Source organism: Rhea americana, unplaced genomic scaffold, assembly GCF_003343005.1.
Source record: "Rhea americana isolate MKP2758 unplaced genomic scaffold, rheAme1 scaffold_492, whole genome shotgun sequence".
In the NCBI taxonomy this organism is placed as follows: domain Eukaryota; kingdom Metazoa; phylum Chordata; class Aves; order Rheiformes; family Rheidae; genus Rhea; species Rhea americana.
Window position 1 is genome coordinate 170,282 of NW_028186637.1, and position 24,416 is coordinate 194,697.

Genomic DNA, 24,416 nt, shown 5'->3' on the forward strand with positions numbered 1-24,416 from the left:
GACAGAGTTGTAATAATCTTGTGTCCTTTGGTCTAGAAGTTGGCATCACAATTCAGCATACCCTTGATCTCCCCCCAGCARTATTTCATATCTCCAAATTTTTAAACCAGTTTTTAAACCAATACTCTKTTCAACAGCATCTCTGAACTCTGCCAACATGTTATTGCTACTGCCAATAAACACGTCAATTTAGAAAGGGTTTGATTATATAGTTCTGTGTAGGACAGTATAATAATATACATTAAGAGGAATAATCGTTGTTATCTATACTTGACAAGGACAAGATCCAAACTTGAAAATGAATCAGCCACTTAAAGAATAAAGCTTTTGTCAACAAAGGACATGCTCTCCAGAACTTAAATACCAGCTAGAAGGAAGGCAGAGCACCTGCTTAGATGTAATAGCTGGAGTCTTTACTCATACTCCATTAATACTTTTTCCAAAGCCAGCTGAAGTCAATGGGAGTTTTATAATTGATTTCAGTGGGGTTTGRAATATGCCCTTAAACCATTCTCTGCTCTCTGTACGTATTGTTCAATACCCACTATTTGCTTCTAAAAACTTACTTAGAACGGGGAATTCTAATAATAAAATTATCAGCATTCTAAAAAATAATGTTTTTCTATGAATACATATTGTTTCGGTTTACAGAACGAACAGTTTAAGACATAATTTGCMGGCACGAGACTGATTGGAGACTCTGAGCTTTCTCCCTTCAGGAGAAAGGAGCTCAGTCCTGCAAACAGCTGCCTGCAGTGGCAAACCACCACCCTTGAAACTGCACAGTGCCGGGCAGCTCTGGGAGCTACCAAAGCACGTGATATAKCTCTGTATCAGCAGCTCTGGAGACTGTCGTGAGCAGGGGGGCAGCACGGTGATATACAGCAGTACACCATGTGATTCTCTTACTGACAAGTTGCTCCCTCCCTAGTGCCTGGATTTACTTCTGTACCAGAGAGGGTACATAAAATTGTCTTCAAAGGACAACCTTACCACTGTCAACTGCGGTTCAGAGCGATCCGTCATTCTCTCCAAGAAAAGAAGCTTTTAGAGTACAGAAAGAGGTTGGAACGAGGATGAGATCAGTTTTAGATTTTTCTCTCACAAAATATTCTCTCTCAAAATATATTACTTTACTTCCAAGTACACATGATAGTTATGGATACCTATAATCTTTTGCTGGGTTTGTGGACAAATACAGGCCCTTGAACTATTGCCTCTGTTTTCAGATCTRTGTATTTAACCAAGAGYGTACCAAATCTGGGCACAAGCRCAATTGCTCTTCTTCCATTCTGCAGTAAAGTCAACTCCTTATATCCAGTCTGACACATCACAACCTCCTCCAAGGCAGCGTGGGAGGAAAGGAATAATGACGACACATTTGCTTATAACTATGCTTATCAAACRTCTGTAAACAGGAAGATTATACATGTAGTACTTCCAGCAACAGGTAGCCTCTCTAGGCCACTCCTCATTGCTAGCAACAGCAGCCATGCCTACGACAAAATAAAGACTAAATAGCCTGAGAAACTGTCCCCTGCTCTACCTGCTCTCAGCTGCACTGATTTACCTGGGAGCTGCAAGACTCCTTCTGGGTTCAGATCAGAGATCAGGAGCTACTCAGTTGATATATTCCAGCTCCAGGGTGGGAAACACCCTTCCCTTCTCACAGACAGCAAAGCAGGTGTCATTGCCRTTTTACATATTAAAAGTGAAATGAAACTAAAAAGCTAAGAGAGCTGTGCTGTTACTAATATAATTTAAGAAATGATATCCCTTTCTTGTTCCAGTTTCACTTTCTCATCTTCTCCCTTTCTATCACAATTCCTTGCACTAAGCTGAAGTGTAAAAATAACACTCAGAAATTACACAGTAAGTTTTAAACAGACTTTCAAACAAACCAAATGCATTTTACGGAAAACTTAAACAGAGAGCTCCTATTTCTTTCGCTCTTGCATTAAGTCTACGTTACCTCAAATGTCTATGTACATAGTACTCACTTTCACATCTTAAGGATAAACATGAAATATTACTAAATATGAAATATTTTAAATATAACTAGTAGTTCATCTACATTAAAAAAAAAGAGAGAAAAAATAAAAGCAAAATTCAAAAGGTTAAATTTGCACCATTGTCCAGTCTCTGGAAAAGTAGTATCTACATCTGCAGTCACAGAATCAGAACTGCAGAGGGTTTTCTGCAGGTAAGAGTTCACACACACTGGCCCCAGTTGCCTGGAGAGGCTGTTCAAAATGACCTGCTGACAACAGGATTCCCACCTCTAAGGTGATCAGTGTTATTGTTGAACAGCTTCCCTTACAACTAGTCAAAGCCAAAATCCAAATTTATGTAGCCTTCTCTTTGAATTTTATATTTTATAAGATTTAATTGCTTCATTTTCTTCCAGAGTCTTCAGATTCTTCRGTCTTRTTCTTCTTGCCAGGAAGACAATTAYAGAATTACAATCATCTTATTGGAATAGGGTTGTAGGTCTGATGGTTTAACTTTTGAAGTCACAATCTCTAGTTTTGTCTAAAGATGCTGATGGTAACATTCATTTGAAAAGAAAAGATTCAACTGTTTCCTATGGTCTTTAGACCAACCTCTGGTTTTCTTTGTATTTTCAAGAGTTGTGGCATCCAGCTATCCTGTAGGCCAACCACCAACTGCATTTTTTCTATGAAAGCAAAAAACACACAGAATATTAAATATTGAAACTTGCSTTAATTTGCAAGAACCACTTACAAGTGGACAGAGAGCTTAGAATAATAAACCAATTCAAGTACAAGGCCAAACAGAATCTTCACTAGCTGTAATGGAAAGCTTAAAATTCACTTAGGTGATCCAAACCATCAAATTTGTTCTCTGATAATTGATTTCAAAATACGTGTTTATTAATTAAGGTACTTAACTCACACCAGTGGTCAAATACACATTTTAACAGTAGGACGATAATGTCAGCACAAGATAATATTAATTCTTTGCACATTTAAGGTCCTTCCATGAGGCACACTACGAGCTTAAAGAAACCTGAGAACAATCCTTGTAAAAGTATCAGCAGAGGAGAATTTGGAAAATGAGGATGAGTGCACTTAGCCATGCAGTTCATAAAATTATGACATTTGTCCTATGTGGAATGTTGGATTTTCTGCCATAATATTGAAAAGTTGATTTTTCTTTATGTCTCCAGTGAAGTCTCTGATGTGACCTCAATAACATAAAATGGTAATAATCTCCATGATTTAAAAGACTAAAAGAAAACTTCATTTTTTCCTCAGTGCTCTCTTCATGTAAGGGGAAAAATAAATAAAGAAAGAAAGAAAGAAAAATGTTTTCTAATGCTGATTTTGCCCAGAAGATTAAATCATCATTTCTGGTGATGTAATTAATCAAAATCAGGACATATTTTCTACTCTAGTTTACCCTTAGGAATTTATGATTAAAAAATCTGAAAAAACAAACAGCTAGTTTTCATATAAAAGTTTACATCAAGCATATTTATGCTTGCCTCTAGGAAAGTAACCTTCAAATACCATCTGCCTTCATGTTTATTTTGAATATATATATATATATACACACACACGCACACATATATATACACACAATGCATACATTTATTTATACTATATGCTCACACACATATACACACATACAAATGTAAACCTCACTTGAAAAATTAGTCATATATCTCAGTCCTACTAACAATTTTTCAGCCAAGCTGTAAACTTATTGCTGCAGTCTAGCCCTTGGGGAAAAAAAGCCATCCACTTTGTGACAAAATTCATGTACATGAACTGGAATTCATTCCAGTTTGGTAGGAAATATTTTTCCAGAAGGTCATTCCAAGACTATGCAAGAAATCTCAAGAAAAGACCATCACTAACCTCTGTTTGAAAAGCTCACTTAACCTATTCCTCCAACTTAAATACAAAGCACTTTTATCCATATAAAAGTAAGCAAAACTTAAATACAAAGCACTCCTCCAACTTAAATACAAAGCAAACTTAAATACAAAGCAAACTTAAATACAAATACAAAGCACTCCTCCAACTTAAATACAAAGCACTTTTATCCATATAAAAGTAAGCAAATAACTATCATAAAATAAAGATCACTAACAGATGAAAAAAAAATCAAACATTTGCAGCACAGCTTTTACTTCTTATTGTATTTTTATCATAGGTAGCACAGTYTAAGAATTATACCAGAGCCTGCTCCGAATACATGACAGGCTAGTGAAAGGTAAGGACAGTTCTAGAGACAACTGCCTCTGTCAGCACCCACAGTCAAGTGTCCCACGTGAAAAATCACATCTTAAACTTTTGCTTTCCAGCAAAAGTAGCACTCTTGGCTATAGTTGGAGGAAAGCAGATACTTGCATCTATGAACAATCAGCAGGAGTAGCCTGGAGAATCAGAAAGCCACCGATGTTTTCAGCAGCASCCACAAACTCGCCAAGGTGACCGAGCCCACTGAGAGTCTAAGATTTTCACACTCAGAATGAAAACAAATTTCTGATAGTAGCCCCTGAATCACATCCCCGAAGAACACAAATTTCCTATCAATGACTCCTCACAGAAGCTGCCACCAGAGTGGATTAATTCACCCAGACAAGCCCTTGCGGTGTTGTGTTCATTAACTTCTAAAACTGATTATCTTTATTCTTATTGAACATGAACATCTTATTCTTTAGTATCTTAAGAAGTTGCTTTGGGGAAAAACATGTAAACCTTGGTTAAGTGCATTTCTTTTTCTAAAAAGACTCTTTTTCCAAGTTCTCTCCAAAGTGAAAATCCTCCTGCGAACAGGTTCCAGTGAAGGACCAAACACAATAAAAACAACTGTATCAACAAGATTAAAATATTCTTGTAAGTATAGCTGGAAGTGACCAACAGTAGCTGACATAAATCACACYGAATAACCTGAATAAAACTTTAGTAGAATGTGCTTCCTCCTAGCATTTTATTCTGCATTATTCACTTTTGTTGATTAAAAGACTTGGCAGGATTTATCTTTCCCCTGGTCTTAAACTGCTTTGCTTAGCCTTATTTTTGAGTGAGCTATAAAGGGACACAAATGGAGAGAAAAACCCTCGTAATGTGATCCTGCCTTTGTAGTACGGTTTTATTAGATTCATAGAGCATGACTGAAAAGGAGTTCATTGTCAACAGTTGACTGGGTTTTAAAGCAGTGGATAATCAGTTGGGTAAATTACCATTTATTGTCTTTAGGACTTACGTACTCTGGGAACACAAGCCCACCAGTGGCTGACTTGGGTATTATACTTCTGCTGAACTATTTTAACAATGAGCCTCTCGCTGGCGCTGTATGGGGCAGAGCTATGGACCCTGAAGAAAGCAAATGAGTATTGACCTGCAGTGATGGAGATGACACGTCTCAGGAGGACCCCCGATATTAGCAGAAGACAAACTGAGAAGTAATGACACCAGAAGCATGCTGCGAATACAAAGCAGCTGCAAGTTTTCATGAGAGAACTGAAAAGGTCGCTAAGTGGAAGGTACCTGTATGCCACCTTTCAGAGAAAAAGAGAATAATTAAGTTCTTTCTCTATAAAATCTCTCCAGCTAAGCATAGTAAAAAAAATATGCACACAGTATTGGAAATAAGCATCAGATATGACTTTAACATATATGTTCTTATGACTGTTCAGAAACCAATGTCAAATCTAAAAGTAATACCTGGGAAGGTGGCAGAGAGCAGCATTTATCACTGCTTTTATTAACAATTAATCTTCTCAGAAATTTTGGAAGCAGCATTCGAGATTGTCATAAACTTCTCACAAAACTAAAAAGAAAACCACTATATCCATAAAAGTATTTAACTATTTTTTGCAGCAATTTTAAAATACTTTTAGTTTTCTAGATTTTTTTTTTTTCGCTTGTCTGCGACTTAATCCTTGGATTAGATAACAGTAACATCTGTGAGCTGATCTCTAGGCTTGGTGCTAATCCTTGGGTACAAGTTGAACACAGGTTTATTTACATCAATATGTAAATGTGGAAGCAAGGCCTTTAGATTCATTTGGATTTTTGTAGAGCAAATGCTTTTGCATATTGTTACTCCAGAGTCAGGAGAACATCTATAGCCTGGAGAGCTGTGGAAATACAGACCCTCTAACTTGGGAATCTTGATGTCTTTCTCTGACACGATTCTCTATTGTATAGTGGACAGAAATCACCATGAAGCACCAGACTTTCTTCACGACATCGTAGTTTTTAGTGTGCTCTTCTCTACACTTCTTTATATTCAATTCCCCCTCTCCTTACAAAAGTAGATGAAAGAACTGCAACTAGTTAACATTTGAACAATGTCGGAACTGTTCTAAGTCTGGTTATACTAAACCAAGAGGCAGGTAACTTCAGGGAAAATATTTTGTATTTGGCTGATATTTACTTTTTCTTCTTTTTGCTTTTTCACATTTAAGTTGTTTCAGTGTGTATGTACACAAAAGTAAAGTAGTTCCAGCTATATTTATTTATCTTGTTAAAAGTCATTAGGCCTATAAAAAGTAAATTTAATAGCTAATTTTAGGAGGAATCTTGGGAGTTAGAGATTAGAAAATGTAAGCTGCAAAGGTACTCTAAGAAGCGATTAAGAAAGCAATATTTTAAGCATCTAAAAAAAAAAGTCACACGCCATTATAAGAGATGGATTTGTCAAAAATAATTTGTATCAATCCAGCTCAAATTCATTTTCTGACAAGCCTACATAAAGTGGAAAAGAAATTAATGCAGTATTTCTTGACTTTAACGTAGCTTTTGACACAGCGTTAAGTCACATTACATAACCAGCTAGGTAAAATCAATACAGATCAGTGTTTTTTCAATCTTTTTTGGTCCACAGATCTATTATAACTTTGCAAAAGAGGTATGAGCACGCTGTAAAGCTTCACAGACAGACAAAAATGCTGATTTACATCATATTTTGCAAACCTTTTAGAAGCAATAGCTGCTCTCCTTCCAAGCGCTCCACTGACCACTACTAAGCAATGACATTACTGTTGTCTGCACAGGCACAGTGCAAGCATGAGCATCAACAGGTTTATGTCAGATCAGGAGGTTCTCTCAACCTGGAAATATTCTCGGCTTGTTTCTACTCAAAATGCCTATTAATAACCTGGATGGCAAAATAAAGAGACTCTGTGCATAACAATCTTTGCAACCATCTGAATGACAGGTTCAGAATTCTAAGTGATCTTGACAGAGTAATAGTCTGAAATCAATAAAATTAAAAATAGAAAAAAAAACAAACCATTCCACATAAACGGACGAAAAAAAAAAAAACACAAGGAGAGAAAAAAACCAAGAAATAAGAAAAGCAATAATGACTTGGTCAGCTATATCATGCAGAAGAGTGTGGTATTGATAGTGGGCTGCAAACTGAATTCAGGTCCATAATGTGCTACTGTTTCAAGAAAAACAAAAATTATCCTGAAACACACTGGCAGGAGCATTGCACAGTTATACCCACTTCTGTTTTTTTTTGTTTGTTTGTTTGTTTGTTTTTTATTTGTTTGTTTTTTTCCCTACTCTATTTGCATATAGCCTAAGATTTCCTCTCTTTCTACCTTATTTTCTAACCAGCTTGGACATAACCAAGATCCCTTTTTCTTTCTTCAAAATCACATCCACAATTYAGGGTAAAAATTTGTCACTTTCCTCAGAGAGCTTCAAGTTGGATTTTACATCAGCTCTTCATTTCCACTTCACAGTGCTTCTTTAACCACATTTGTCAGTAACAAAATCAATGCCGGGTTTAATTTGTTGTTTACGCACAGCCCGCTTTGGAAGCGAGGTSTGCGGGAGGGTTGCAGGGCAATGAATTCCTGTTCTGACGATATCTTCTGCTATCATCACGGTACCGCTTCACGCATCAGCCTCYCACGTCAGCGTTAGACATCGCATACAGGCACAAGCAGTGGTCCACAGGCTGCCTGGTGAAAACAAGCTTATTYTATGCTCGCTTCTCCGGTGCTTTCTGCAGTCTCTGTAGTCAGGTTAGTGCACAGGTTAGTGAGTACATTCCAAGCCAGCTTGATATTATTCCAAAATAAACTGTGAAAGAGACTAAACAATTAATTACTCCCTGCTCYTTCAAACAGGATGTATATATATATTTTTTCTGTTAGGAAGCTGTACAAAGGAAGACTGACTTCCTGCTAGCGTTTGATTTAAAGTAGATAGACTGTGTKTAAGAGCATAGCCTGGCTTACACAAATAGACTTTTTCTCCAGACTTTTGTTATGACAAGAGAAATTACCTGTTTCTAAAGCCTATGCCACAATTTACRGGAGGAGCTGCCAGCAGGACAAAGAGAAATGAGAGGTGCAAGGAGAGAACGGCTGAGGCCTCTCTTTTACGCAGTGATGTTTGATGGAGCGTCAGAGTAGAAGTACTTCCTATCTGTTTCTTTCTGTACTTGTCCAGGTTGTCATCATTAAAAAGTGAGGTTTCAACACTATTGTTAAACCTTGGATAAAACTCAGGTGTAAATATTTCATGCTGTAAATTTATATGTCATTGTCAGATCTGCTGTATATATAAATCACCTCCCAGTGTCACGGAAGAAACAGAACTGCCACCTTTTCACAATCGTGTTAAAGATTACCTGCGTGCTCCTGCAAGACCGATCGAGAAACATCTGACTGCTACAAGACTGGTTTCTACACTTCCTGTTAAAATATACAGTAAAAACCGAATAGGCTTCTACAATCAAAGCAGCACCCTTCGTTTGAATTATGGCACATACCCATGCGCTTACTTGCACTAGGTCACCAACCTTTCTTTGTAGCAGCATGTTTATCTTGATCTGTACTTCAAAGGTCTTTGGGTGTAAAATATGGCAAATAAATACTTTTTTTTTTTTGCAGAAAATGTGTTAAACAATATCTTAAACAATATCTTTAAGGATAATAATAAATCAGCAGATCTAGACACCATTCACAGCAGTGTATATGTACAACTCCACTTTTTTTTTTTATGTTGATAAGGTTAAATAAATAGAGAACATTGACAAGACATCACCAGAATCAGAACGCTAGGCAGTACGTATATACGCACACACCACATGCTTTCCACAGTGCAACCTGTGTTGAACCAAAAGCTACAAAGCACAGCTGGTTTCCACCATGACTGCCAGRCAATCAGCCAATTCTGTTTACGGCACACTGGGTTGTGCGGTATCTTACTCAGGTTTTTAACTCTTGTTATACYAAAGAGAAATAGCATTATGCAAATTGCAAACAAAGGTCATGTTGATGCATTTAAGCCAATAATAAAAATTACTATAAACAATCTGAACATCCCTGTAGTGCACACGGAAGCTTGCCACAGTAATAATCTTGGAATACTGTCTACATTTTAGTCATCAACTGTACAGTCTCTAAAAAAATTGTAGCTTTTTTCATATTARAACAATGACAACAGCAACTATAACATTATAAATCAAGGACCCTCTTTATTTAGAGTTTCATTAAATCTTCTCCACTATGAAGATTTGTAGAAAATTGTACACCAGATAAAACAAAAACCACTAAAACTTCCCMAAAAGGCTACACCCAAATACATATAGTGCACACATTTTATATATTTACTTTCATCCACTTATTTTTTCAGAGCTTCAGAAAATAGAACTAGTAGACATTGTTTATTGACAGATGAGGATGAATTTTTTTCACTGAAGATGTTCAAATATTTTCATTTTCCTGAAATTAATTCCTGCCCTTAACTCACCACTTCTTAACTCACTCGCCTTTTGCCGAAGCAGGTGCTGATAATGTTTTTGATTTGCTCGCATTAYCCTCATAGCAAATACTCTGCAAACCTTACGATTTTCCACAATAGACTAAATATTTGAAGTTATTCACAATATTTAAGGATACAACTCTTGCCTAATKAGAAGCTTTGACAAAACATGCAAAATTTCTATTGGTTTTGCAGTTCTAATAAAACAAGAAAAATGTTTCATGACTAGTGACTTTAGAACTAGGATAAAGGGCCTTTTCTTCTATTAGCAACACAACTAACAGATGTAATTTGGTCTACTGAAAGATAACTCCAAAATGCACATGTGCACATGCATGCACGCACATGCACACTCCTACTCACTTTGCCTCAACAAGTATTTTTCCTTCTGAAATAAATTTAAACATTTCCTGTGTAAAATTAAATATTATTTAAAAGGCAGGTTTAAAYGAGTTTTTCTCCAGGAAAAGCCTTGTTTCAAACAGACAGGGAAATTTCTAAATGTCAAAATACAATACTCTGATATAATATAATCTAAGAAGAATTTAATTGCCAAATTAACCCAGACTGAGAAATTATTCAAATCCTCCCAAAAATTTGTTTTCAGTTAATATACTGGCTCACGAAAAGAGTGCCCATACTATTCGATTTGAAAAATTCATTTGCAAAAYGTCAAAGGAAAAGTGAGACAGAAATTCCCTTCCTCATTTTGTAACTCTACTTAAAAACATCTGAAGTTTCTGGAGAAACAATTTTCTTTCTGTGCCAATAGGTCAATAACAAATTTAATTTCACTTTTTCCACTATGAATATTCCTGCTGTTTAAGTAAACAATTTCTAAAGAACAATCTGTAGCAAGTACAGAAAGTCTAGAAACAGAAAAGCGTAATTATTAAACATTGATGTATTTATTCTTCTTTTGTATAAAACAAATCAGTCTGAAACTCTATAAAGATCAGCTATCTTATTACTACYTCCCTTTTATATTAACAATATTTTCTTCAAGAGTATCTTGAATAAGTTTTCTTTAAAGATATTCCTTTTTGGCTRTTCTTCCTCTTAGCTCTACTATGTTATACAAGCAGCCTATCTTCTGCTCTGTGGAACAGTGGGTAAGGTTAGGATAAGTACTTTTTTGCTATAAAATATGCAATTAATTGGGTCTCTGCAAGGTTCAGTCTTCACCCACCAGTGTGGTCCAGCCACTCCATGGTAAAGGCCTAGCTCTTCTAGCAGAATTAAATCACAGTCTCTCTCTCAAATGAGGACCCGAGATTGACTTTGTTGACAAAGTGCTCATACAAGCCCCCGTAAAGCATCTTGTTCAGAGCAAAGCATAAAGTCTTATGAACTGATATCAGAGAAAGTGCTGGCTGCTACTAAGCAGCACATTTATATATTTGTTTTAACTCTTCAGCAAGCCAAAAGGACAAAGATTTCAACCACTTCCTCTCCTGCTATTATCATCAATACACTGTAGGATTAGAAAGCACAGATTTCTACATGCATATACAGTTGAGGTCACCAAAGCATAAGTAAAGCTGGAGAGGAAGTGTTTACAGCATATCTTTCCATTTAAGATACATGTTCATAGTAGTCCACACAGATACTTTAATTTGTCAAACCATACAACTCTGTTGTTTCAGATTACTGCAGTAAGCATGGCTACACTCAGTCTGAGCGAGTATTCATCTAGCTTAGTAGAGTCGAKAGCAAAGTGAACTGTATAAGGAGAGGGCAAACATGCAGAAACTTACCCCAGAAGAGTCTTCTGGGTCCATGTAGCTTGCAGATGAGGGAATTTCAAAACCAGCAGTGGTACCATTTTTAGCATTTTTCAATGGATTTTTATTCCATTGATTTATCCAATAGTGTCCCCCCCCCTTTTTTAAGAACTTTAGCATCCCCAAATCCTGGGTCAAGCTGTTGCACAGCCCAACTGCGTATTGCGTGAAGAACCTACTGYATGTTCTATAATCTCTCTCAGATCTTGTATAACAACCACAAATTTTTCATTGTTTACTCCCTTTGATCCTCTCATAACTCATTAAAGCCTTTACTGAATGCCACTTCTCTCGAAACCTGTMTCCCATCTCACTTTTCTTCCTGTAGAAGCCTTTCTTCACCCTTCTGATCACTTCTGTCACCCTTCTTGAACTTTTCATGATAATATAACATCCACTTTGAGATGAAAGAATGAGAATGCCAGACAAGATTTAAGATGCAGGTGAACCATAGCTTCATACAGTGACCTAATAGTGTTCCCTGTTTTACCCCATTCCTTTTCTAATAATTTGAAACCTCGATTTTTTTTTGATTGAAACAAAATAGTAAGCCTGTGTTATCACAAACGATAAACCAAACATCTTGTTCGTAAGAGGTAATAGTAAGTTCAAAGCCCATCACTTTATAGATTTCCCCCCAGCATGCATCACTTAACATTTATCTATATTGAATTTCATCTGTCATTTTTTCTCTCACTCACCCAAGATCAATCTACCTCTGCTAGAAATGTTGCAGTAGCCCCCATCTCATTCTGCTTTATATACTATCCCACCCGTCCAAACCACCAAGTCGCACGACAGGAGCAACACAGCACACCAGGGCAGACAACACTAGCCTGAAGATCTTGGTCCATAAAGGTGAACAGGGACATGGCACCCCATGCACTAAAACTATCAAGTGGTTCTCCTAAAGCTGAGTGTGATACGGATTTATGTCAAGTTAGCTTGAAGCAATATGTTTTCTCCTCTATGGAAAGATGTTTGTCCTGATTCAGGTTGAAAGCAAGTCTCGAAATACTGTCAATTCCATTCTGAAGGATGGACATTGCAGTTCTTCAGCAGCTGTCTTAATAGAGGTAGAATCAATTGTGAACGCATGTAGCCACATAGACGAGGAGGCTGAGGACTATCAGAAGACTTTAAGAAAAAATGCAAGGAGTAAAAGGTAAATACTTACTAAGTCTTTGCCAACAGACTGTTTGAATTTCTCTCTCTTTTTTTTTTTTTTTTTTTAACTAATGTTTAAATCTCAATATAGTGTTCTGAAAGTAATGGTTACTTTGAATTAACACTGCTGTATCATAATACAATGGTGAAAATAGATCACTGATTTTCTTGCAGTGAGTTTCTTCTCACACTAATCTAGCACTATTAGTCAAACACAGACAACTGCAATCAGAGCACTGAAATGCAAGATGCGGACTAAGTATCATTCCTTAATTCCTCTGTTCTGCAGCCTTGAAAAAGTGATTTTAACAGCTTTGTATAATTTTTTTTAATAAGTTTCTCTTATATTTTCCAGATATTGTAAAGCTTATTCAAAGCTGAGGCCCTTGATCAAAGAGTACTTTAGGAATGCAGGTGATTACATTCCACATTGATTTCTCTCTCAGGAAGTCCTGTTGTAATCAAAACTGCACCAGTGTTATTTCAGATCAGGTTTTTCCTACAGTTTATTATTTGTTCTGAGCTACTAATAATTTTAGATATACTAGTTGCCACATACTTAAAAGCATCTCTAGAAAAAAAAAATACACACAAAACCCAGCTTATTCAAGAGTAGTTTTAAGTAAAGATACTATGAATGTAATGAAATTAAYTGCAGGAGGAAACAAGGTTTCCAAGTAACTCCATTACTATGAGGTTGCCTCTCTCAAGCTTCCATCCTACAACGGCTACTTCTTTTATTTCCTGAACAAGTCCCTAGCAATTACATCATAATACAACACACATCATTCTTTACTCCCAAGAAAAGCCTTATTTAGGAAGAACCATTGCACCACGAAAGTCCGCATTCAGCTCCTTTGAGAGGTAGCTATAGAATTTGTGATAGCTCCAATCCATTATTCAAAGCTAACAGAACAGTCTCGAGTGCTACAATTACTACAGAATGAAATTCATTTGCAGTAAATCCTCTGAAATGACCACAACCTGCAACTTGAGAAACGAGATGCACTTCAAATTTTCATATGCCAGTCCTAGTGCATATGCAGTGCACACTTAAATGTGCTAACAGTCACTGTAAATTAGGGCACACAGTGACCTTCTCTTGTACTTAACTGCTCCTTGAGCAAGAATTTGCTTCCTGAGATAAATTAATAAGTGTAGCATTCATGACTATGTCCGACTCAGGTGATAATGAAATGAATACTGACAGGAATCAGTGATTAAAATGTATTTTTAGACACTGATTTTTTTTTCTTTCTTAAACTGGAGCTGAGCAGAATTGTTGACAATACAAGTCACTTTCTAGCTGTCCCATGACAAGTGCAGAAACCACAAGAGACAGCAACGCTGTTTTCTAAAATACATTGTGCTGAGTTAACCCTGTCCCTGTTCATGTCTGGGAYTAATTCATCAGTTTAAAAAGATGATAAAAACCATATCCAGGCAGAGTACTTTTTAGACAGAACAGCTAGATGACAATCATTTAGTCTAGCTTTGGTGTTCAGTCTGCTACYTCATTCCTGCATTCGCTTCCTTTTTTTCTGAAGTCAGAAACACGTCTGTCTCCCAAAACTTCCAGGGGTTTTTCTCCCCCGCACAGCAGTTGGCAGAGCACCTTCTAACCTGAGCTTTATTTAACACATTGCTCAAAATAGAGATATACAAGAAAAAGCCTTGAGCAAAATGAACATTAATCAGAACATATGTTGAGCAGTTCTCTGTAAATAATGTAGCTAGCAAGATTGCAATTTTTGTTACCAGGAAATGCAAGACAAGATGAATCCCTCACAAAACTGGAGATATCCACATCTCTGCCAGTTCCCTGCCTGTGCTCATTTTCCCTATCCTACAAAACTGCATATTGCAGGACTGAAAAAAAAAAAAAAAAAAACATGCACATATCTTCAGTCCATAAATATAAATGCAAAAGCAATCAACACTTAAATTTTATGCCCCATTTCAGGCCTTGTCCCCCCCCCTTTTTTTTTCAAGGTCAAGTGTAAAGTTCTCTAAAACTCCATTTTTAAATTTTGGTGCAACACAGCAGCACTGTACAGCCTTTCTAAGGCCTCTTTCTGGACAGCACACAGGCTTTAAGTTTCAGCAGGTTAAGTCCTATATCTCTTAATTTTCACAAGTTGCATGCTCAGCTGAGTTTGTACCTTCCCTCTCCTTTTTACATGCAYCGAGGGACAGAGGGGAGGGGATGCAGGGGGGCAGGGCACGGAAGTGTTAACATCACCAATACCTTACTGGCACCTGCGTTTAAGCATTTACCAGCCATTGAAATTAATAGCACTGATCGTATTTCCAGATGCTTGTTTGCTTCATACTTGACAGTTTTCTTTAAGGCACTGGAGAAATATCAGGAAAAGTAGTTCTATGCATAAACTCCATCTACGTTCTGCATAACCAGCCCTTCCAAGAAGCCTGGGAACATTTTTGTTCCCAGGACTAGATGAAACATAACCTATCCATTTTTCATAACTTCTCATCCCAAGATTTAGAATTCATTTGGCTGGTAGGCAATTTTTCATCCAAGTCACTAGGTACCTTTTCTGCTTCCCAATCGAATAGTGATAACTTCTGAAAAAAAAATTAAAATGAGTAACTAACAACAAACCCTGAATAGAAAATACTCCAGGCCATGTATGAATGCAGATATTCACATTCTGTTCCTGATGTTTCTTAATCAGTGTGTGAAAACAGAGACAAGACATTCATATCAATAGCTGCAAACAGCAAATGAAAATAGGATAAGGTTAATGGTACCAACCAGTGGTCCAAAATATAAATTAACATTCAAAGACAATGTTCTCAATATTTTGCTTATAGACRTTGTTTTACCAAATCCTACGCTTACATGAGTACAGGAAAGATGGTTGCAAGTTTATAATCATTCTGGTTTATTCATGGAATTACATACTATTTGATGTTGAGTTTAGAATGGAAATTATAATATTTTCAATTAAGTCTGCAGTCAACAATTTTATGCAAAGGCATTTAAGTCTAATGTGCATGTTTTGACACCTCTATGAAATTTCAGGGCATACGTATGCATGAACTAGTAATTTTTATTATAATTTATGAACATTCTTTGGGCTTTATTCTGGTGCTCCAAGAAGCAAAACCTTCCTACATATATGACCTTGGGCACAAATTTCAGTTATCTGCAGCTATTCATTGCTGCTGACCAAAAGTGTAAGTGATCAGCTATTATCTAGACCAGGGCTTGCTCGACTTCAGATCACCTTCAATATATCTGGCTGAAATCTAGTTAACCCTGATGAATTAAGCAATCTTTATAAAATCAAGTTCAGCACCCACTAAGCAAAGTGAATTGTCTATGAAGTTATGAGACTTGTCCACATGACTATTATCAAGAAATACGAGCGCAAGCATTTATACTGCTATGAATATTATTTCAGCTGGTGGATGAATGGGAGTCATTCCTCMGTGTGAGAATTCAAAGGATAGTAAAAGAGTACTGTGGACTAAACCCTGAAAACCTTTCCTCGTATTTAATCTGTAAATGGTCCCAACAATACAGCAGAACTGTCWGAACGAGTAATAAATTGGTGCAAGCTCTTACAGGACAAGCCCATACATTCACATTCAGGGACTGTGCGCTTGCAGACAGCGTGATCTAAAAACATGTCATGTGCTAAGTGGCAGACCATATGCTTCGCCTAGAATAGGAACTCTGGCTTGCACAAAGGACTTGAATAAATGCATCAAGTAGGTGACAAGCTTTTAAACTGATGTATACATCAAGCTTCTCATAACCAAACTGTCATCCTCAATTAGGTTTTGTGGAAAAGTCCCCCACACAAACGTAACTGTTTATTAAGCCCAATGCACAGGCTGCAGCCTGCTGCAGCAGATTGCCTCTGTTTTTGAATGTATTTCCATAAAACACAATAGAAAGTAATTTAGATCAGTGTTACTAGCAATACCTGTAAGTAGCCTGAGATAAATGCTTAAGAGTATGTATGAAAACCTGTAGAAACCACGTAGCCATGTGCAATGTTCTTAACATCAGTGTTGAAGAAGACTGCTAGAAATTGAAGTGCTGATTAGGAGATCATTTTTATGAGTTAGAAAAAGATTTACTTGCTTACGTTCCTTGGGTCATAAAAAAGGAGGCTGAAAACAGAACAAACCATRTTGCTCGTGGTCAGCTGATCCACAAACAAAAGGCTCCATGGAGGGAATCAACTGTACAAATTAGACTATAAGCTACAGCTGACAAATATAGTGAAGGAAGGACCTAATTTTCTAAAGGTAGCACATGCCGTCTAAAAATTCCAAAGATAGGCAATCACAAAATCTGTAATGGATGAAAATCATCTAGAAACGCATGTACTATTCATGGTATAATTGTTTGACTAGATGAGAGCCACAAGCTCATATAAAGATAGGCATTACAYGTAGCGAATATGGTGAAGGCTCTGGTGCTGGTCAGAAAAATGTTAAGTGATATTTGGATAAAAGCAGATGTAGTTCTATAGTACTGTCTGGCTACCAAAAAAGTGTTTAAAGCACTGTTCTTTGCTCAGCCAGATTTGCTATCCTGCAGTAGTGAAGAAAAAAGTCTAGCTCTTGGACTGGACAAAGCACCACATTCCAATTTTCTGCTCTGAGGTGTGCAAGGAAAAGTGATAATTTTAYTGAACTAAAAGCGTGCTAAGAAAGGGTCTTAATGCGTTTATATGGCTGAGTGCTTTGATGTTTCTAGGTGATTGYCTGGAGACAGACGTGTTGTGTGAAGTGCTACCCTCACACTTAAGTTTTTGTATTACAAGGAAATGCAATTGTTCACCCTCTAAAGATAATACTTCTGCACAACAGCATTTTTTTGTGTGCACATGTGCTCTATACATGTGCATGATAAACATYGTCAGAGTACCCTAAAGCTGACAAGACACATGCTGACAGCAGGTGATTTTAGAATCACCTATTTTCAGGTTGAGTTTTTCCCCATTTCTTTTAGTWGACTTAAGAAAGAGATGCATTGAATTTAATTAGTCCTCCCTGAGAGCTTGGTTATCTGTTTTTAATAAGAGCATGCTCACCTATTAGATTCTATGTGAGAATTCACTGTTCTTAACTTACTGAAAGAGGAAAGAAAAAAAGATAATGTTCCTATTGTCTTGTCTGAATCTACAATCCCAAGGTCATTCTGCAAAATACTTAATTAGAACACCTTTTTTTTTTTCCCCCTGAAAAAGAGTTTGATCAAAATAGAAATAAACTGCTGCAAGCCTTCAGATGGTATTAGCATAAATTTTCTCTTAAAAAAGTTTTTAAGGAGCTTAGCAATTAGGCTCCATTATCACAGTGATTAGCGCATTGAATTGCTATAATGACCTGTGCCTGTACAAATCATGCATTAATAGAAATGACAATTTATTGCTGTCTCTGCATTCTAAATGAAATACTACCAACCACTAGCTACAAAAGACAACTACTACAAAGCTCAGGCAGGACAATGATATTCTTCTGCATCAAAGGTGGGGTTYTCTAACCCACCTAGACGATATGGAGTCCCCAGTCTCAGTGGAAGTAAACAGGAATTCCTAAGCCCAAATCCTCCTCAAAGGATGAGTCCCACGCAAACCAGTCGGACATGCTTCTTCAGCAAGCTGAGATGAACACGACCCCTCTGCATGCCGCCACAGCTAAGGCTACTTCCTTGATGTGTCCTCTGGGAGAGAGCTGTCAAGGTCACATTTCTCCAGGTGACAYGCTATGCCCTCTGAATTATGAATCTAAAGATGAACTGTGGGTCCCACCACCTGGCAGTACTTTTTGCCATATAACTTTGAATTATCTTAAGGTAAATTAGGACACTGAGCATCTTATTGCACAGAATACTCCTAACATCTGTGCTATTTGATGCAGCTATGTACGAAAAGACCAGCTTTCAACAGAAATAGCGCCATAGCTTTAGAACATTAATAGTCAATCCTTCAGAGGCATGCCACGTGAATGCATAGAAAACTTATCAGACTGCCACTATGTAAAACCATCAGCTGAGTCTTCATACTAACTTAGTCTTGAACTAACTCTCTTCTTCCAAACAGGTGGCCTCCTCGCTCATGAATACCTCTAACTCACATAGCTGACATGGCTGGAAACAACACTGCAGTCCAGCTTAGCCACCTGTGGCTTTATCATCAAGCCAAAAAGCTCTCATACTGCTGCAAATACTAGTGCAGCTCCAGGGGTAAGGCAGTGTGAAGAGGGAGTCAAGCCTACCCATCGCTGAATATGTTTGACATATATAGACCAAAGAAAAAAGAGAGGGAGGGTGGGAGGAAGGAGGGAGGAAAAAAAAAAGGGAAACAAAAAAACAGCTGCCCATCTTTAGCCTCCCTGTAGCATCAGGGCAGCTTCACAGTGACCGAATCCCGGTGCTTGAGGTGACCACAAAACCATTTTAGCCAACTCAGGCAGATTTTCTTATGGTTAGTCAGATCTCCTGGCACACAATTAACATTGGAGCTTTTAGGTCRCTGTTTTTGTAACAACAGTAGAGAGGGGACATCTCTGAACAGAGCAGCACACATGTTTAGTGTTCGTTCTAGTGGCCCAGACCCGTGCAGAGCAAATAACCTGTAATGCACTACAAGAGAGCTCTGGTGACGTGAGGCACAACAGCAAGGTAGCAAAACCTGCTATAAATTAATACAGCATCAAGACATCCACAATGTGTGATTAGATCATCTTTACCTTCTCCTCAGCCACACGAGGAGTAGGCATCATCTTTATGTTCCCYACAAGCTCTAACACAGGCCCTTTGCATGGAACTGGAATATTTTACAGTGTGCTGAACTGCCATCCTACTGTATTTACCACAAGCAAGAGCAGGCCTCTAAATCTATTTTTGTTGGTGGCAACTGGCCATTATGCAAATAAAAATCCATCCTGTACCAAATAAAGATTCCCCTAAAGATGGATAATACTTCCCAGTTTCACAGCATGTCTCACGTTTGAAAAAACAATTTTAAGGAGGCAGTTCCAACCCAAAATGTTGGGCTTTGAGGGAGTAGGAGGGAAGGTAGAGGAAGAGGGAATTATTTTAAAAGCCCAAATCATAGGAAGACACGTGAAACAGTGATCACCTTCAGAACATATATTTCTTAATTACCAGCAATTCAGAGAAAGGTTGTTCTCATTCTAAACAGGGAGTTGTCTTTTTTGCCAGACAAATTAAAAAATAACAAATTATATTTGGTTGGGGGGAGGGGTTGTTTGTTTTAATGGCTCAGTTCTATCTTCACTGCCAATAACAAAGTGTCTTGAAAACCTGCAAGCTTGTTCTGTTATTTAAATATTCATACTGTTCATGAAATGAAAGAACGTGTTATAAGAAACAATAGGTAACATGCCTGCTAGCTGTGCGTGGGTCAGAAATATAATTTGTAGTACTTGTTCATAGATACCCTGTCCTACATTATTTTTATCTCCCAATAAAAAGAAATTTGCAAGTCTTGCAAACATCCAATTTAAAATAATAAGTAAAGCAAGTTTTCACTGAATTCAAGACAATTACTCATGTAATCTCAGAAGGTCATGTTCAACAGCCTCTTTGAACCTTACTCAAATTAAATTAACTCATGCTTGCTGAGAAAACAACCTAATCCCAAAKTTAAAATGAAATACCTCCATTCTTTACTGAACAGGGACTCAAGCTCTAATCCTAGAGTGACCCCAAATGAAGTCTGCTTTCCTGTATCCAGCCATAGYCAACCAGTAACTTGGTAAAAGGTGTGATTCAGGATTCTTTTGCACTTCTAATGTCCCAGGATTAAAGGATACTTCAAAGCTTTTTGACTCCTGCTTTTTTCCTCTCATGTTAGGATACAGCATCACGCCAGAGAAAATGAACATTGGACCAACCTCCTCAAAAGGAGACAAGTGCTAGCAAGGTGTGATATTTGCAGAAGAAAAGGATGAGCTGCAGAACCTAGGTGTTGTTCCTGAATTTACATTGACAGAAACCCCCAGTTTTCACTTCTTTAACCAGAACCTCTCCCAAAACATCTCCTTCTGTCCAGTCCCCATCTTCTTTCTTTTGCACTCTCATTAGCCACAAGTGTCTGTAAAAGCTATTTCACATAGTCCTACCAATGAGCCTCAGGTTTAAACAGGAGGAATATTCGACTTATTTAAGGCCTATTCAGCCCTGTCACTACTCAGGATTGCTTGCTGGCATCACYTGTGTGTTTGAGTGGTTTTGTTTGCATGAGCAATGCTTAATCACTTAGGGATTATAATTCCTGATTTATTTCATCCTTAAATCATCCAATGTATTCTTGTAGCTAACAAGAATGTGAAAGAAAGAAGATAGGAACTGGACAGAAAGAGACTTTTAGGGAGAGATTTTCGATAAATTTTTGAAGCAAAAACTGAGGATCTCTGTGAACATAAATTCATGAACAACACAGGTGCACACAAATAGGTATGAAACCTACTGGGCAAGCAGATGATGTCCTGAACCTCCCATCTTCCACAAGCACACGTGGCGTCCAGGTGAGAGCAGGCTTGGACAGTGGTGGTCCTGCTCTCAGACTGCACATATGGTCACAACCGGGAGATGGATTCTCCGTTAGCCACGTGAAGGGTTCGGCCTCCCCCCGCACCTTGTTTGTTTGACAGGAAATGGCATATGCTAGTGGAAGTATCGAACAAAATTGTCGCTTTACCTCCAAAGAGATYGCATGCAAGTGCAATATAACTGCACAGTCCTTTGCAAAGTGATAAATTGGCAGGAGGGGGAAGGGAAGGCATAATGGCATATTATCGTAAATGGTAGTTAATGATTTTTTAATTAATRTTACAGGTCTCAATTTTCAGTTTTAATTGTGCCTTGCCCTACTCACAAGCTAACCTTTATGTTACTGCAGTGTGCAAATATGCCTCCAATAACTGTAACAGATCAATTGAAAAGCAGCTGCAGAAAGTAGACCCTGATGTCTATTAATCACATAATTGCTACTGCATATTCTTCCTAAAACTCTCAAATGGGATTAACACCTTTCAGCAGTCAGAAACCTCTCATGACACTGAGACTACTGCTTTACTCTTATCTATTTAGTCTCTAATTACATTTTAATTGCTAAAATTATCGTTGCAAACAAATATGCATTTACCAGGAGAAGCACTGATGTTCTGGAAAGTGGATTTGTTCATTCCTATAATTGTCCAGTGTAGAACCTTACTATGAGGCAGATTTTCTCTGGTACTTACATAGAGTATAACAGCATAGGGAGGGAGAAAAAACAAAATGCAAATGGTATAGTTAAAAAAAAAAAAAGAAAAAAAAAACACACTCGCACTCATCTGAGGAGAACAACATTTCAAAACAGCAGAAGAGACAAAGGAAGTAAGTAGAAGCCCTTACGTGATCTCCTTCAGTGCTAAGTCAGCAGCTCTCCATTGCACTGCACTGACAGAACACTTCATGCTCCTCTTCTCACGTTACTGTTTTCCTCTGTTGAGGATACATAATTAACAAGACTTTTTCTTGGTATTGTATTCCTTAAATGAGATGAGAAGAAGTCAGTCAAAAAAAATCTAGAATATATTAAATTATTTGGGGAAAATGCACCATTAGGAAAACTGTGCATACTTCAGAGGAGTTCATTCACTCAGGAGTATAATGCAGTGTTCAGACAGCTAGTATAAATGCTAAATGTCAGGCAAAATTAGAGCACGTGTCAGGAGAACYATAAGTAACTGCCAGCTTTAAGTCCATGCTTAACTTAAGCATTCCTCCCYTCTCTCATTTTAACATAGTTCGAGACATTCTCAGCACCATTTTATTGTTATTCAAATCCATAAGGGGAAGAGTCCACAACCCGCTCGCCACATCCAGTTTTGCAATGTATTTTTAATTAGACTGCAGGAAGGGTGGGGAAAAACCCACACRAAGAACACCACGCATCAAAAAAATCCCACACAGGTTTGTCCAGAAAGAACATAAGGAAGRAGTATAGTCAGCAAAGCTAGGAGAATCCATTTGGAGAGAAAAAACAAAGTCTACTTTATTAGCAGCATTGAACTGCTGCATATKTATAATAGGAGTGTGGATAATGTACTGCCACGGGTTTATGATGCAATCAAAAAAGTCCCAGTTGGGTGAAATACAGCAGTCRCTCTCAGATGGAGGGCAGGATTTTACTTCCTGTGTATTTTATTTCCTGTTCTCCAAAGACAGGAAGGACAGATATTCTCACCATGTTTCCTAACATCAGCTTTCCCATGGCGCTTGCCTTATTCCTCAGCTCTCCAGTTTACCTTTTGGTGCACAGACTCCAGAAACGAGCAGCCACCAGCAGCAGTCAGTCAGTCAGTCACCACGGCTGGGACTAACTGGCCTGGCAGGGGACGACCAGAGCACCAGACTCCAGAGCAGGGACGCAGCGAGGATGTCTCACGGACACATCCAGGCTCGCTGCACCCCGTCCTGCCTACGAGCCTCTGGGAGCTGCCCGACTTTGCGTGGGGCTGGAAACGAGCCAGGACACGCGCGCTCTGTCGTCCTTGGGTCGTCAGGCAGAACCAAGGCATACAGACATCTAGCCTTTTTTTTTTTTTTTAAGGCATGTTTACTGTTTTAATTATCCTCATATAGCTTAGACCCAACTTAGCGGTACATGATTACAGTGTTACAGCCATGCAGCCCCACTGAAGAGCTATAACCTACAGTAAAAACTTCTGGGTCTGTATGGTTTTTGCTATTYCCTAAATCCACTCAACATGCATATTCTGCAAAAAGACAGAAATACACATATCGAACAAGCATGCTGAAGAAAAAAGTATTTTCCCTGCTTTCTGTCCTGCTCTGGTATCCAGTTGCACAACTTCCTTCGACCCAAAATATTAGTATTCTTCTGCTGAAATTAGGTCCGTAGGTACATGCTATTTATAAAGCACTGCACATAACTACTTGAGATAGCATTTTTTCCTTTGCAGACTGACTTTCCAAATTTATTTACAATCCCACTGAGAAATATATTTTGTAATAAAAATTTACTTACCTTGTACTGCTAATTAGAGGTTTAAAATTGAACTGGACAAAGCCATAAAAAAGATAAATTAAGCAGGAATTTTCATTGCCAGAAGCATAGATGACAGAAACAGTCCTTTTTACTATCTAAAGCTTGTGGCCGATAATTAAATTGTGATATCTGAAAATGAATGCCAGTTTAGTTATTTAATGATACCTGYTCATGAGTCCAATTGAGAACAGCATTTATTGTATGCAAACTTCATTTCCCCCCACACACACACACAGACGCAAATATGTCAGCAAAAGAAAAAAAATCCCATAAGCTATTATTAGAATTTTTTTTAATAAGACATGAACAAAATTGCAATGGGAAGTTCATACTTTTCAATACAATGGGYACTTCTTACAAATAAATATTGATGGGGGGCACGGCTGTTTCAACACTGARCATACAGCCAGCTGATAATATGAATATCCTGAAAGAATCATTTTTTTTTATTTTCTGGGAAAGCTGAAAGAAGAAACTAGCAGGCTAGGTACTATCAAAATTAATGAACCATGAATGGACACATAACTGCGGAGTAAATGGGACTATTATAACATCCTAGCAGGCCTGTCCCAGTTCTGCTACATGCCCTTTCACACCTTGCCACATGAAGATTTGCCCTCTGGGCAGTACTG

General features: G+C 37.8%; 1 long non-coding RNA gene across 1 annotated transcript in view; it reads right to left on the minus strand.

Moving 5' to 3' along the window:
• Positions 1–23,172, minus strand: part of LOC146588845 (uncharacterized) — a 24,934-nt gene extending 1,762 nt beyond the window's left edge. The window contains exons 1-2 of the long non-coding RNA XR_014897343.1: positions 23,021–23,172; positions 22,125–22,214 (exon numbers count right to left, since the gene is read on the minus strand). This is a non-coding gene — a long non-coding RNA (uncharacterized LOC146588845). The remainder of the gene's footprint in view (positions 1–22,124; positions 22,215–23,020) is intronic.
• Between the last annotated feature and the right edge of the window lie 1,244 nt (positions 23,173–24,416).